Raw genomic sequence first — 13563 nt, forward strand, 5'->3', positions numbered from 1 at the left:
GTAACTGGGTGGAGTGGGTTCCTATGGCAACTCACTCTACAGCAAGGCCAGAGAAGAGCGGTTAAAAAACTGCTCCAACTTGCTCACTTCACTGGCGGTTGGCCTCTTCAAAAGATTGTAGTTTAAAAATGATAAATCTGAAGAGCTTTATATTGTGAGAATCACAAGACCCAGCCCTACATTTTGTTGCATAGTATGTCTCTGAAATATTAAAAATGAAGGCACAGTCGCAGTTTAGAAATTGCCCTTCAAATTTGAGGTGGCTAGAGTGCAGTTTCAATGAATGTCAATGGGCGGCGTGAGTTGCAAACAAATGGTCATATTGTGAAGACTATCAGGACTATGGCCTAGCCGTGGACATTTTTAGTGGCAGCAGGGATAGCTGAACGTTTTGATATAAGATTTGTGTAGGTGGGCTTGAAAATGAGGGAGTGATGGCAGTTTACAAATCATGTCCTGATTTTTCAGCTCACACTCTAGCTTTTGTCAGCTCCCACTCTAGTTTTCAACATTCCGCCATTCATTCCTATGGGACCAATTTCACCACAAAAACGCTGATATTTCGTGAACCATTCGGCGAAACGTTCCACAAAGTAATAGCACACCAATCGGGAACAATCCGCACGTTTCGGACATATTACTGTCTATGTAGTGTAAAAACTGCGGGAGGAGTTAGGGTGGTAAATTTGGCAATAATAATAGGAATATATATGTGAGATAACAGTAAGTGGTTGCCATGCAAGAACACTTAATGACAGGATTCTCCCAATTAAGCCTTCCTAAATGTAACCCATTGGAATTATGCACCACAATCCTTTTGCAGCGGTTTAACACTGACACTGGTATTTCCCCACCCCCCACCGATAACTGGCCCTACAGCCACTGATTATTTTCAGCCAAGAGTAAAATGGAAGTTGATTCTAATCCAAGAATCTGTCATTCAATAACATTTTGTTGGGGTGGTTACTGCACTTGCTACTGAGTCACAGAACAAACCCAAAACACTTGCAGTCAGGACACCGGTACGCCACGATCCAAACACATCAACAAACTTACCTTGAACACATCCTAGTTGTGGTCCAGCGTGAACAGCACCAGCAAGTCAGACGTTCCCTTGGACAGATTCTTGGGGACGACAATTGCTCCAGAGAACTTTCTCTTTACAGTCATTCAGTTTGCACTTTGACAACAAAAATAAACATATCAGTTATTTGGAAGAGCATCAACCCCAGCACTGCCCACATATTCTACCATGGACAGGAATACAATCAGTTTGATTTGTAATTCTGAACACTTGACTTCTTATGAGCAGCTCTCATATTTCCGTTGTCTTTAGGGTGCATTTATTTTACATTACAATTTAAAGGAGGATTGAAGTCTACACTCAGAAACCTGCAAGTTTAACCACCTATCTACCGGGCACTTATACCCCCTTTGTGCCCCGGCCAATTTTCAGCGCTGTCTCACATTGAATGACAATTGCACAGTCATGCAACATTGTACACATATGACATTTTTATAATATTTTTCACACACAGAGATTTTTTTTTGTGGTATTTAATCGCAGTTGGGTGTTTTATTTTTGGCACTATAAACAAAAGAAGAGCAACATATGCAGCAATGATGGGCACTGATAGGCGGCGCTGATGGGCGACACGGACAACCAGCCCTGACTGCCGAAGCTGAATGGGTGGCATTGATGGACGGTACTGATGGGGGCCCTGCTGGGTGGTACTGAAGGGCACTGATCATCAGTGCCCTGATGATCATTGCCAATCTCCTCTGTGACAGCTGCCAGTTATCGGCAGTACTTTCTGCACGCTGTGACAGTGTGAGGAAAATGCTGCCGATAACAGACAACTGTATTTACACAGTGAACTGTTGTGTCATTGGACGCAGCTGATCATGTGGGAAAAGGCTGCTGTGATTGGCCTTTTACCTCATCATGTGATCAGCTGTCTCCGTAGGACACAGCGATCACGGAGATCGCCGGGTGCGTGCCCCTGATGGTGCGCGGGGGGCACATTCTGGGAGGACGTCATAAGACACCCTCCCAGAATTAGGTAACCGCGCTGTAGCCGTCATTTGGCTATATCACGGTTACCAAGTGGTTAAAGGATAAGCTCACCTTTTGTAAAAAAAAAATAAAAAATTAAAAATGCACGTTTTTTTTTTTTGCAGCCAACAAAAATGTGCATTTACTATTTTTGTACATTACATTCTGTAAAGTATTGCACCTGTGATCAGCAGATTGTGGGTGCAATGCCCGGATCCTGCAGACCCACAATAAGCTGTCTGCCCGTACTCCCATATGTCAGAAAGTTCCTACACTGCAGGAAGAATCAATGAACTACAAGAGTGCTCATCAGTGTCCTCGCAGCTCATTGAGAACTACAACCTGTCAGCCACAATGGCTGACAATACTTGTAGTCCGTTCATTCAAGGAAACTGAATGAATGACGTGGACATGTGGGTGGAGCCCTGAAGGGCCACACTGTTTTTAAATTGTGACAGCGGGTGAGGGAAGAAGCCCACTGTCATGGAGAGGAGCGCTGGTGGCGGGAGGTTGGGGAATAGGAGCATGGTAAGTGTTACACCCCAAATATGGGTGACATGCTCCGAAAGGTGCTTAGATCCTTTCATTTCTACATTGTTTTTGTTCAACCAGAGTGGCTCCAGGCAGAAAAGTACAACCTGAAGATGAACTGCTGAAAAACAATCTGGAATACATAGAACAGAGACATTTTACCTGCCAAAAGATTCTTTATTTCTGTCTGTCCAGTTCTGAGAATTTCAAAGCTCTGTCACACTGCACAGCTCTGTCTAGCAGGGCAGTAGACCTGATTTTAATCTGCTGCAGTAACTTACAGTTCTTGCTCCTCCCTCAGTCTGAATGGATAGTGAAAGAAGCAGTAGACCGATGAGCTCACACCCATCACTCTGCTCTCTCCTCCTAACCGCATGCCCCTTACACGAGTATTGCAGCAGAACTGATTCACTTCTTGTGCTGCGGCTTCTCTCTGGTCAAATCTGAACTCTGCTGTACAGGGATTTTAAGAGTCAAATATCAAGTCAAAGTGTAGGCACTTGCATCATTCAATGTAATAATTATATATAAGCAGTAGACGAGCACATAAATGCTGCATTCTAGTCCATGGGGCGTCATTTTAAATGACTCATTCAGGGCAGAGAAATATTTTTTAAAAATGTGAGAGCCCATAAAGCTGCCCGTACATTTCACCTCCCACAAACCTATATGGATCAGGCCATATGAGCAGAGATGCAGTATGGATCCTTTTTATGCAGGATCTTTCAGCTAGCAAGATCCTGTAAAAATGTCGGCAGCCGTCAAAGGACAAGTTCACCTTTCGTAACGTTAAACCCAAACTCAGGGTGTAAAATGTAATATGTTGTTATGATCAGACTGGGCCCTGTGGGGGATCTTCTCCCCTCTCGCTGTCAAATTTTTAAAACCGTGGCCGTGTAGGGCTCCGCCCACACAGTCACCTGTGGATGAGAGACTACAAGTCCCAAGAGCCTTAGCGGCTGTCAGCTTTAGTCCTCAATAAACTACTACTGTGCTGTGAAGTGCCGTGGTAGTTCATTCATTTTTCCTGTCAGTATATCTGTTGGCTCGTACATCCCTTTACGTGTAAGAAGATATACTAACAGATCTGCAGGAGACCCGCATGGCGCTGGCACAATGGTCTACGGGCTCCTGCAGACAGAAATAAGAAATGCACATTTATTTTACCTGCAAAAAAAAAAAAAGTGCAATAATTATTGTTTTTTAAAAGGTGAACTCATCCTTTAAAGGATACAGTCACCTTTTGTAACGTTACACCCATATTCAGGGTTACAATCACACCAGCCCCTGCACCCCCCCCCCCCCCCCATCACCGTTGTATCTGCTAATGGGGGATCTTCTCCCCCCTGCTAGCTGTCAAAATGTAAAATAAAAACTGCTATGCGGGTCTCCGGCAGCGTCACTCATTCACAGTATTCTGTGAATGGGAAAACTACAAGTCCCAGCAGCCTTTCCAGTTGTCAGTTTGTGGTTTTCAACCAACTATCACGCCAGTCCACAGCACCATGGTAGTTCATTGAGCCTTCCTGTCAGTAAGTATCTGCTTGCCCATACGGGATGTACAAGCAAGCAGATTCTGGCTGTGGTGGGAGCACAGCCTGCCTGTCCTCCAATGGGCAAGATTTATTTTTAATAGTAATGGCGGCGATCAGCAACTTATAGCATGACTGCGGCGGGCATTCTGACACTGGGGGGAACTGACTTGATGTCACTGACATCCCCAGTGACACCAATACACTGATCAGTGCTAATAAAAAGCGCTGACACTGTACTAATGGCACTGGTCAGGAAGGGGTTAGCATGTGGGGCGATCAAAGGGTTAACTGTGTGCTGTGTAAGCCATGCAAAGCATTGTGCAGTAGCTGACAGGGGAGAGCACTGTATTGTTTACATACAGTTCTCTCCCTCCGTCAGTAATGCTCCTCAATCACCGGGACCCGGTGACTGACAGCTAAGGCTGCGAATAGCTGCACGGGTAGGGGCGTGCACGGCTCAGAAATGCAAAATGACGTATATATACAGGTGATTTTGCGCACCCCTGCCGCCCTGTAGCAGTATATCTTCTATAGGGCGGCAGGAAAGCGGTTCACTGAAAGTACAAATACGAGGTAACCTGATAAGACTTCTTTTCTGATCTTCTGGAGTTTAATGGACACTAGCTAGATCAAAGCTGAGCACATAGATCTTGAAGATCTGAACTTCAGCTTCCCTTCACTCTTACACAGTTGTACAGACTTCTCTGCTCTACTGACATGGCATGATTTCACTGCACACTGAGCTTCTCACAGTGTGCATCACAAGTCAGAGCCCACCTTATTTCCTTGCTGGAGGACGTCAAGCATCTATTCTTTCCTCCCCGGCCTTCCTGTCCCTGGTCCACCCTTTTCATTCATTGGATTTCACTTTCAATCATGAAGATTCGGCATCACATGTGTGCATTACCTGGAGTGATTTGTGTGCCAACCAAGCCTGCCGAGAGTGCCACTGCTGAGAGACGGACATCCAACCATCAAAGCATTTTGATTTTTGCACAAATCGTCCTAAGAGTCAGCCCACTGCTTGTATCAGAACTGAGGACCTATGAGAGGAGTACTGAGGCAGGGTGCTGTGATCATTTCAGAAGGCCAGCATCCCACTAGCACCTCTCACCAGCCATTGCATAGGGAAGCACAGAGACCCAGTGATGTCTAAACAAGCTATATAGTGAAAACAGAAAGTTTCCTTTTAAAACTCATCAGCATGTTGATGGGGATGGAAAGACTTCAGCTTCAAAGGAAACCCTGAGGAACATATCGAGGTGACCCTTTCTTCTGAGAATTGTAGTACCCGCCATGATACTTTGGATCATCCTTCACAAGTACAGAGATGAGGAATTCTAACAGTTTTCTGACATTCACAGCATGCTTGTTCCAGGCATTGAAGCCAAACTACCAGGCACATAGCATTTTCAGAAGACCAACAATGGCCACAAAAGCAGACCCATACTTCTCATGACAGGTAGACTTTGAAGGAAACGAATGCATGAAACAATATGGAGATCATTATGGAACACTCTGAAAATGCTATTTGCCTGGCTGTCTCTAGAATCCATACTTTGAAACACCAACTTGAAGCCAGCATGCAGGTTAGAAAGCAGGGATGCACCGATACCATTTTCTGATCGGCCAGTACCGATACTTTCGGTCAAGTACTCGCCGATACCGATTGCCGATACTTTGTGGTGCGATGTGCGTCAATACAAAATGTATGAACACAAATTGCACCACAAAGACCAGCATGCAATGTGAACAGGAATGCAATTTCTGTCCAAAACAAATGCGGTTTCCCCACTGGACAGGAGCGGTGAAGGGAGTTTTCCCGCAGCGGAGAGTGGGCATGTGGGGATGTATACCATGGTGGCAGATACTCCATATTCTCAGCGGTAGGAGAGGAGACAAAGACGCCGACATCTGAAATCCCTGCCGATTTCTCTCCTCACCTTGCAGCAATGACAGTTCAGGCTAGAGGACTATTGATGTCACATGGACGGTGCTGACCAATCAGATGCCACAGGGATGTTGGATTCCTATCTCCTGACGCCCGGGACATGTAGTTCCGGGCGCTGGGCAGGTAGTTTCATTCTACCTTTAGGTCTGCTGCGGGCAAGCAGCAGGGCTCACCTGTCAGGTGAGGCAATAGGTGGCAGCGCTGCTGTTGACTGCGTTGCACAGTGCCAGCCTCTCCGCACCCCCGTCGTGTGCTCTCCCCGTTGGGTAGAGGGGAGGGAGAAGAGCGGACGAGTCCCCTCCCCTTCTTGTGCTGACTCGGAAGTGACGTTATGATGTCACTTCCGGGTCCCCGTTGAGAGATTGTAGAGCAATCCCCATAGGAACAGAGGGGAGACATCCAGAGTCTTTTAGACCTTGGATGTCTCGAAGAGAACCTGTCACCAAAAATCATCACATAGGGGAAGTTGTCCCCGTGATTAAAAAAAAACTTTTTTTTTACAATTATAAACAATGAAAGTTACACCCAAGCACATGCCATCCCCCCAAAAAGGCCGGCACCCCCACACATACAAAAACGTACAAAACGTAAAAGCACACGCTGGGACGCCTACGCATCAAACCGTCGATTGCGATACGTTACATATCGCCGCGCACGCCAGAATGAGAGCGATAATTCTAGCACCAGACCTCCTCCGTAATACTAAACTGGTGACCTATAAAGGAGCTTTAAAAGTGTCACCTATAGAAAATACAGGGTACTGAAGCTCCTCGCCATTTCACAAGTGCGCACAAATTTAAGGATGACAAGTTGGATATCTATTTATTCGCTGCAACCTCGGCTTTTAGATTTTACAGAAAATAGGGTCATTTATTGCTTTTTTTGTGCCCTAAAATTAACATACTTGTATTTTTTACTGAAATTTTGCGATAATATGGGACATAAAAAATTGGAACTACCACTATTTTATTCTCTAGGGTCTCTGCTTTCAGGAAATATATATTTGGGTGTTATGCCATCTTCAGGCTTAAAATGATTTTTTAAATGTGTGCAAAAATGGCAAAAACGTCTCTGGCAGCCAAAGGGATAAAGTATAAGCCCTGACCCACCCATTCCTGACGAGCAGCCAATCGGTGCTCAGTACACTGCAAGGTCTCTCTCCTCCTTGCTAGTCCCCGGGTGCAGTGCTGGAGAGAGGGGGGGGGAGGGGGAGGAGATAAACAGCGCAATGTTAAAAATATGACACGTTTAAGTCGCCATAAAGTCTCTTTTGCTTTTAAAACAAGTAGATTGTCATGAGGGACAAGTAGATTGGGGCCCCGATTTAGTCCCTGGACACGTCGTTTATCAAACATTTCCACCCCCCTGTGCCATCTCGCCCGTACTGTCATCGCTGCAAGGAGAGGAGAGAAAGCCGCTTCACAGGTCTGCAGATTTGAAATCCCCACAACTATCTATTCTCTCCTTGCAGCGATGACAGTCCGGGCAAGGCGGCTTCTGATTGGTCAGCACCGTCCATGTGTCCATAACAGGAAGTGAGAGGAAATCCATGCAAACTGGACCCCCCAGATCACCAGAACTAGTGTCCCCATCGGAAGATTTCCCCTCTATCACTTTTCTGGGGACAACCCAAAATGTGGGATCGTCTTTCCCATTCACTTTGGATGATGATGGTAAACAGGACAAACAGAGAGGGGGGATCTCCCCAACAATGGGGGCACAGACAGCAATAAACACTGACAGGGGCTCCAATCATCTCCACTCCATCCAAATCTAAACATGACTTTCCTTTACTTATTTCATTTCTTTTAATATTTAGATTTGTTTTCAGTATTCCTCAGTGATTGTATGACACGGATCTCTTTATGAAGAGTGGGGGAGGGGCGGGGAAGTGATATTTGGGGGATTATAGCTCTGTATTCATTTCCTTTATGAATGGCTGATATGGGGGGGGGGGGGTCTGGCACAGCTGCTGGGGGGATTATTGGGGGGGTTTCTGCACAATGCTGGGGTACTATAGAATGAATACATGGAGAGAAATGAGATGTATTCTGTGCAGGCATGGGGGGGGGGGCAGAAACACTGGAGGGGGGGATGGGGGAAGTTGTAGTAACACTGGGGGGGCAGAAATACTGGGGTGGAGGACAGATACACTGGGGGGATGGGGGCAGTTGTGGTAACACTGGGGGGGGGGGATGGGGGAAGTTGTGGTAACATGGGGGGGCAGAAACACTGGGGTGGAGGACAGATACACTGGGGGGATGGGGGCAGTTGTGGTATCACTGGGGGGGGATGGGGGAAGTTGTGGTAACATGGGGGGGCAGATACACTGGGGGGATGGGGGCAGTTGTAGGAACACTGGGGGGGGGGATGGGGGAAGTTGTGGTAACATGGGGGGGCAGATACACTGGGGGGATGGGGGCAGTTGTGGTAACACTGAAGGGGGAGGGAAGTTGTGGTAACATGGGGGGGGCAGATACACTGGGGGGATGGGGGCAGTTGTAGGAACACTGGGGGGGGATGGGGGAAGTTGTGGTAACATGGGGGGCAGATACACTGGGGAGAATGGGGGAAGTTGTTGTAACATGAGGGGGGGGGGCAGAAAAACTGGGGGGGGGAATGGGGGAAGTTGTTGTAACACAGGGGGGGGGGGGGGCAGAAACACTGGCGGGATGGGGGAAATTGTTGAAACACGGAGGGAGCAAAAAGACTGGGGGGGGGGATGGGGGAAGTTGTTGTAACACGGGGGGGGCAGAAACACTGGGGGGGGGGGGATGGAAGAAGTTGTTGTAACACGGGGGGGGGGGAAGAAACACTGGCAGGATGGGGGAAATTGTTGAAACACGGAGGGAGCAGAAAGACTAGGGGGGGATGGGGGAAGTTGTTGTAACACGGGGGGGGGGCAGAGACACTGGGGGGGGAATGGGGGAAGTTGTTGTAACACGGGGGGGGGCAGAAACACTGGGGTGGAGGGAAGAAACACTGGGAGGAAGGGGGATGTGGGTAGTTGTTGTAACGGGGGGGGGGGGGGGGGGAACACTGTCGGGGATGTGGACAGTTGTGGTAACACGGGGGGGGGGGGGGGGGGAGGATGGGGGCAGTTGTAACACTAGGGGGGGGCAGAAACACGGGGGGTATGGGGGCAGTTGTAACACTGGGGAGGAGGGCAAAAACACTGGGGGGGGGCATTGGGGAAGTTGTGGTAAAACGGGGGGGGGCAGAAAGACTCGGGGAGAAGGTGGGGGCGCTTGTAGAAACACTGGGGGGGCAGAAACAGTGTGGGGGGAAATTGTAATACGGGGGGGCACAGAAAAACTGGGTGGGGGGCCATTGGGGAAGTTGTGGTAAAACAGAGGGGCAGAAAGACTGGGGGAAGGTGGGGGCAGTTGTGGTAACACTGAGGGGGGGCAGAAACACTGGGGGGGGCAGGTTTGGTAAAACTGGGGGGGGGGCAGTTGAGGTTACACTGGGGGGGGTCGAAGCTCCAGGTATGTCCCCCCCCCATCATTTATTTGTCTCTCAATAGATAAAATCCCCCCCACATCATCCAGCACTCCCTCGGCCTCTTCCTCCTCCCCACCCCCGGCCTTCTCCTCACCTGGGCTCCCCCGGTCTCCATCTTGCCCACCCCGGACCCCGTTTCTCTCAGCTCCCGTCTGTCTCCTCCATCCCTCCTCGGGCTCCTATTACTCTCTGTGACATCAAAAGATGGCTGCCGAAGGAAAGCCATGTCTATAACGTTTAATGGAGCTGATTGGGAAGGGAGACACCTATGGCGGGGAGCGGTATTACCGCCATGGAACACATACAGGCACAGTGACATCTGGAGGCAGAATTTAGGAAAACCCACTAAAGTCACCACAACACTGATTCATTCTATGGGAAAATCAATAAAATAGCAGATTTAGTTTGGTTTTCAGTAAAAATATGTAGGCCCGAAAAGTGACGCTGTGATTGGCAGAGTGATTAGCTCCACCTCCAGGCTCTGATTGGCAGAGTGATTAGCTCCGCCTCCAGGCTGCCTCTGACCTCACTTCCTTTCTGGTTGTTGAGCGATACAGATCGTCAGAGCGGTTCTCCTGCAACTGACTGCGATCATTAGCATTTCTATTGCTGATATCATTATATTATTCTTTAGTAGTGGGAAATATTTATATTTTTAGCCACTTTGAGGTCATCCAGCACCATCACGATGCCACGACCTTCACGACGCCCATCCCGTGGAAGGTCTTCACATCAGGTGAACGGAGGGTCTCCGATCGCCCATCGGACGAGGTCCAGGGTCCAACGTCATCGGAGACGGGAGGAGGCCTCCACCCACCGCAGCCGTTCACCAAGAGAGCGAGCCCGGGCCCCTGAGCACCCTCCACCACCGGCCATGGAACAGCGCGCCGGGGCCCCTGAGCACCCCCCAGCCATGGAGCAGCGCGCCGAGGAGGAGGTAATTCTCTGTCCCATCTGTTTGGCAGGTTATGAAGATGGAGAGGACACGACCATCCTGGCCTGCGCTCACGAGTTCCACACCAGCTGTATCCACCGAGGGCTTGAAGAGAGCGCCACCTGTCCAATCTGCAGGACTGCTATTCCCAACCAGCAGGACGACCAGCCACTCCTCCCTGAGGACATACAGGAAGTCATGATTGAAGACATCCAGTTTGGATATGAAATAGATGAAAATGGTGATGTAGACTTGCATGTCATTGTATTCCTCAGGGTGCAGGTAATGTAAATGGGAACTGTTACTGTGTACAGTGTATATATTTTTAAATTCTTTATATATTATTTTTAATATTTATATTATATATGTTACATGTTTATCTGTTTTAGCCTTTAAGTAGTTATTGTATTAATGCTTTGAGAAAAAAAAAAAAAAAACAAAAAAAATTTAAAAACCAAAAAAAAAAAAAATTTTATTATTATATATTTTTAGATGTTTTATGATTATAGTAATGTTAACTAATGCTTTGCAACGATGGGGCGCTATTCCCCCCCCACTGACACCAACGATGGGGCGCAATTCCCCCCCCACTGACACCAACGATGGGGCGCAATTCCCCCCCCACTGACACCAACGATGGGGCGCAATTCCCCCCCCCACTGACACCAACGATGGGGCGCAATTCCCCCCCCCACTGACACCAACGATGGGGCGCAATTCCCCCCCCCACTGACACCAACGATGGGGCGCAATTCCCCCCCGCTGACACCAACGATGGGGCGCAATTCCCCCCGCTGACACCAACGATGGGGCGCAATTCCCCCCCCGCTGACACCAACGATGGGGCGCAATTCCCCCCCCGCTGACACCAACGATGGGGCGCAATTCCCCCCCCGCTGACACCAACGATGGGGCGCAATTCCCCCCCCGCTGACACCAACGATGGGGCGCAATTCCCCCCCCGCTGACACCAACGATGGGGCGCAATTCCCCCCCCCGCTGACACCAACGATGGGGCGCAATTCCCCCCCCCCGCTGACACCAACGATGGGGCGCAATTCCCCCCCCCCGCTGACACCAACGATGGGGCGCAATTCCCCCCCCCCGCTGACACCAACGATGGGGCGCAATTCCCCCCCCCCCGCTGACACCAACGATGGGGCGCAATTCCCCCCCCCCCGCTGACACCAACGATGGGGCGCAATTCCCCCCCCCCCGCTGACACCAACGATGGGGCGCAATTCCCCCCCCCCGCTGACACCAACGATGGGGCGCAATTCCCCCCCCCCCGCTGACACCAACGATGGGGCGCAATTCCCCCCCCCCCGCTGACACCAACGATGGGGCGCAATTCCCCCCCCCCGCTGACACCAACGATGGGGCGCAATTCCCCCCCCGCTGACACCAACGATGGGGCGCAATTCCCCCCCCGCTGACACCAACGATGGGGCGCAATTCCCCCCCCGCTGACACCAACGATGGGGCGCAATTCCCCCCCCGCTGACACCAACGATGGGGCGCAATTCCCCCCCCGCTGACACCAACGATGGGGCGCAATTCCCCCCCCGCTGACACCAACGATGGGGCGCAATTCCCCCCCCGCTGACACCAACGATGGGGCGCAATTCCCCCCCCGCTGACACCAACGATGGGGCGCAATTCCCCCCCCGCTGACACCAACGATGGGGCGCAATTCCCCCCCCGCTGACACCAACGATGGGGCGCAATTCCCCCCCCGCTGACACCAACGATGGGGCGCAATTCCCCCCCCGCTGACACCAACGATGGGGCGCAATTCCCCCCCCCGCTGACACCAACGATGGGGCGCAATTCCCCCCCCGCTGACACCAACGATGGGGCGCAATTCCCCCCCCGCTGACACCAACGATGGGGCGCAATTCCCCCCCCGCTGACACCAACGATGGGGCGCAATTCCCCCCCCGCTGACACCAACGATGGGGCGCAATTCCCCCCCCGCTGACACCAACGATGGGGCGCAATTCCCCCCCCGCTGACACCAACGATGGGGCGCAATTCCCCCCCCGCTGACACCAACGATGGGGCGCAATTCCCCCCCCGCTGACACCAACGATGGGGCGCAATTCCCCCCCCGCTGACACCAACGATGGGGCGCAATTCCCCCCCGCTGACACCAACGATGGGGCGCAATTCCCCCCCCGCTGACACCAACGATGGGGCGCAATTCCCCCCCCGCTGACACCAACGATGGGGCGCAATTCCCCCCCCGCTGACACCAACGATGGGGCGCAATTCCCCCCCCGCTGACACCAACGATGGGGCGCAATTCCCCCCCCGCTGACACCAACGATGGGGCGCAATTCCCCCCCCGCTGACACCAACGATGGGGCGCAATTCCCCCCCCGCTGACACCAACGATGGGGCGCAATTCCCCCCCCCGCTGACACCAACGATGGGGCGCAATTCCCCCCCCCCGCTGACACCAACGATGGGGCGCAATTCCCCCCCCCGCTGACACCAACGATGGGGCGCAATTCCCCCCCCCGCTGACACCAACGATGGGGCGCAATTCCCCCCCCCCGCTGACACCAACGATGGGGCGCAATTCCCCCCCCCGCTGACACCAACGATGGGGCGCAATTCCCCCCCCCGCTGACACCAACGATGGGGCGCAATTCCCCCCCCCCGCTGACACCAACGATGGGGCGCAATTCCCCCCCCCCGCTGACACCAACGATGGGGCGCAATTCCCCCCCCCGCTGACACCAACGATGGGGCGCAATTCCCCCCCCCCGCTGACACCAACGATGGGGCGCAATTCCCCCCCCCCGCTGACACCAACGATGGGGCGCAATTCCCCCCCCCCGCTGACACCAACGATGGGGCGCAATTCCCCCCCCCCGCTGACACCAACGATGGGGCGCAATTCCCCCCCCCGCTGACACCAACGATGGGGCGCAATTCCCCCCCCCGCTGACACCAACGATGGGGCGCAATTCCCCCCCCCCGCTGACACCAACGATGGGGCGCAATTCCCCCCCCCGCTGACACCAACGATGGGGCGCAATTCCCC

The 13563-nt window shown here is 51.7% G+C and overlaps 1 long non-coding RNA gene across 4 annotated transcripts in view; it reads right to left on the reverse strand.

Annotated features, from left to right (window-relative positions):
* Positions 1 to 10597, reverse strand: part of LOC149428307 (uncharacterized) — a 31860-nt gene extending 21263 nt beyond the window's left edge. Inside the window, exons 1-2 of one of the 4 annotated variants that reach the window (XR_016310783.1) lie at positions 9672 to 10595; positions 1057 to 1180 (exon numbers count right to left, since the gene is read on the reverse strand). This is a non-coding gene — a long non-coding RNA (uncharacterized LOC149428307). Of the gene's footprint in view, positions 1 to 1056; positions 1181 to 5029; positions 7998 to 9671 lie in introns of those variants that run through there. The other 3 variants (XR_016310785.1, XR_016310786.1, XR_016310784.1) reach the window with 3 other exon arrangements.
* Positions 10598 to 13563: the final 2966 nt, after the last annotated feature.

The sequence above is a fragment of the Staurois parvus genome, unplaced genomic scaffold, assembly GCF_062004578.1.
Source record: "Staurois parvus isolate SC_StPar_1 unplaced genomic scaffold, SC_StPar_1.0 ptg003334l, whole genome shotgun sequence".
Lineage (NCBI taxonomy): Eukaryota > Metazoa > Chordata > Amphibia > Anura > Ranidae > Staurois > Staurois parvus.